This window comes from Heteronotia binoei, chromosome 19, assembly GCF_032191835.1.
Source record: "Heteronotia binoei isolate CCM8104 ecotype False Entrance Well chromosome 19, APGP_CSIRO_Hbin_v1, whole genome shotgun sequence".
NCBI classification, from domain to species: Eukaryota; Metazoa; Chordata; class Lepidosauria; order Squamata; family Gekkonidae; genus Heteronotia; species Heteronotia binoei.
Window position 1 is genome coordinate 32,094,059 of NC_083241.1, and position 3,133 is coordinate 32,097,191.

Sequence of the window (3,133 nt, forward strand, 5' to 3'; positions counted from 1 at the left end):
CAAGAATGAGGGCTTATTATTAGAACATGAAAATTTCTAGTTACATCAGAAGATCAGTGATAGCTGGTGGTATCCCCCCAAACTGATGCTGCTCTATCCAGCAAGCACCTGATTCTCCCAAAATTGCCATGGTTCAGTGCAAATTTCTAAAACCTGTTACAGTGAGGTAGCTGTGTTAGCCTGTTGCTGGCCAAAACAAAGAGTCTTAGGGCACCTTAGAGGCTAATGTATTTATGGTAACGCCATCCTTTTCAGGAGCCCTTCATTCCTAACTGGGAATGAAGTTCTGTAGAAAGGTGCTCTGTGAGAGAAAACAGCAGCTTTGAACCGGCTGAGGGAACCCGTCCAGGGAGAGGGGAATCAGATCTCCCTTCAGGGGGTTATTTACTTTATTTGAGAGCCAGCTTTACTTTACCTAACAGCGCAGTCCTAAATCAATGGGCCTAGACTGGAGGGTCAGTCGAGTTTCCCGCATTTGGGGAAACTGCAGGGGTCAGCACACCTGGAGTGCAATGGATGAGCCTCACCCTGGGAAAACCTCTTTCGTGATCAAGGTGTCTCCCCTGCCAGGTAAGTATCACTGGAGTGACTTTTCTTAGGATTGCACTGCTTGTTATCCACACACCATATTGACCTTAGCAAATACTTTATTTCCTACTAAATAAACCTTCTTTTGGCCATCTCCATCTTTGTCTTGTCTGTCAAGTAAAAAAAATAAAATAAAAGAAGCAGGGTCTCTATTTACCTCACATGTAAGTACAGCCTTAGTCTAGCACTGAGTTTACACGCTACTAATCCTTTATTTTAAAACTTGTGTCCCCCTTTTTATTTGATTGTGGGTGGTTGGGTTATAAAGAATCAACTGGAAAGGCCAGAGTGGGGGAACAGGAAGAAGTCAGAGAAGAAGGAGGAGGAGGAGGAGGGACGGTGGCTCAGTGGTAGAGTATCTGCTTGGTAAGCAGAAGGTCCCAGGTTCAATCCCCGGCATCTCCAACTAAAACGGGTCCAGGCAAATAGGTGTGAAAAACCTCAGCTTGAGACCCTGGAGAGCCGCTGCCAGTCTGAGTAGACAATACTGACTTTGATGGACCAAGGGTCTGATTCAGTAGAAGGCAGCTTCATGTATTCATATATATTTAAGAAGAAGAAGAAGGGCTGTGGCAGTGCAGCTTCAGAGTTTTCTGGATGATGCTTCCGTGCTAAACCCACATCAATCTGGTTTTCATCCAGGTCATGAGACAGAGATGGTACTGGTCACCCTCACAGATGACCTCCAGAGACACTTGGATAGAGGTGGCTTGGCGGTGCTGATGTTATTAGACCTGTCGGCAGCGATCATCGGTTACTGACCTGTTGCCTCGCCGGCGCTGGAATCCAGGGGTTAGCCTTGCAGTGGCTTTCCTCCTTTCTCCAGGGTCAGGGACAGAGGGTGGCACGAGGGGAAGAACTATCCCGGCGACACCCACTTATTTGTGGAGAGCTGCAGGGAGCGATTCTTTCTCTGATGTTATTTAACACCTGCATGCGCCCCCTCGCCCAGGTTGCCCAGAGGCATGGGCTGGGTTGTCACCAGTATGCTGATGACACCCAGCTCTACCTGTTGATGGGTGGCCAGTCCGACTCCACCCTAGAAGATCTGTCTGCAGCATTACAAGCTGTGGCGGGGTGGCTCAGGCTGAGTGGACTGAAATTAAATCCGACGAAGACGGAGGTCCTATACCTAAGTCGCCGTGATCTGGGACTGAAGGTCCATTTACTGACCTTTGATGGGGCACAGCTTATGCCGGCGCCCAAGGTTAAAAGTTGAGGAGTGCTCTTGGATGCTTCCTTAACGATGGAGGCCCAAGTCACTGTCACTGCTAGGTCAGCTTTTTACCATCTGCGAACGGTAAGGCAATTGGTTCCCTTTCTTGATCACAATGACTTCGCTACTGTGAGCCATGCTACGGTCACCTCAAGATTAGATTACTGCAATGCCCTCTACATGGGGCTGCCCTTGTCCCAAATCCGGCGACTCCAGCTAGTGCAGAACGCTGCAGCCAGGTTGTTAATGGGAGTTCCTTTACAGGAGCACATTCAGCCTGTGCTGAAAGCACTGCACTGGCTACCGATAGTGTACCGGATTCGCTTCAAGGTGCTGGTTATCACCTTTAAAGCCCTATATGGCCAGGGTCCTGCATACCTTAGGGACCGCCTTTCCCCATATATGCCCCAGCGAGCACTTCGGTCTGGAACCCAAAACCAGTTGATGGTCCCCAGCATCAAAGAGGCTAGGGGGAGCCAGGGCCTTTTCCATCGCTGCTCCTAGCTGGTGGAATGAGTTGCCAGAGGAGGTGAGGGCCCTGAGAGAGCTCACACAGTTCTGCAGGGCCTGCAAAACGGCACTCTTCCACCATGCTTTTTTATAATGACACCTACAGCGATGGATTGGGCCCGGAAACACCACCAGTGGCTTGTCTGGGACCTCCAGAAGTTTAAAAATCGACCAGTCTGATTACCACCACTAATATTTTGTTGTCTGAATACATCCAATTAGCACCAGACGTTTTAAATGTTTTAGATGTTTTAACGTTTTTATATTTAATGCTGTTTGTATTTACTGTTAAATGGCTGGGAATGCTGTTGCTGACCCTCGTGTTGTTAGCTGCCTTGAGCCTGCCTTGGCAGGGAGGGCGGGATATAAAATAAATAAATAAAAGAAGAAGAGGAGGAGGAGGAGGAGGAGGAGAGATTGGATTTATACCCTGCCCTTCACTCAGAGACTCAGAGTGGCTTACAATGGCCTTTCCCTTCCTCTCCCCGCAACAGACACCCTGTGAGGTTGGTGGGACAGATAGAGTTCTGAGAGAACTGTGACTGACCCAAGGTCACCCAGCTGGCTTCATGTGGAGGAGTGAAGAATCAAACCTGATTCTCCAGATTAGGGTCCACTGCTCTCAGAGCATTCCCCCACCATCCCATGGCCACCACAGGCTGATACTGAAAAAAATAAACTGGTGTCTTTTGTCACCTTTATGGAGTATAAATTTTCATGGACTAGAGACCACTTCTTCATATGCAATGAGTGGGTCTTCGCTGTGTAGTCATTTTATAGAGAAGGAATGGAAGGAGCCGTCGCTCAGTGGTAGAGCCT

The 3,133-nt window shown here is 48.7% G+C and overlaps 1 pseudogene; it reads right to left on the reverse strand.

Annotated features, from left to right (window-relative positions):
• Positions 1–453: 453 nt before the first annotated feature.
• Positions 454–578, reverse strand: LOC132587987 (U1 spliceosomal RNA; annotated as a pseudogene).
• Positions 579–3,133: the final 2,555 nt, after the last annotated feature.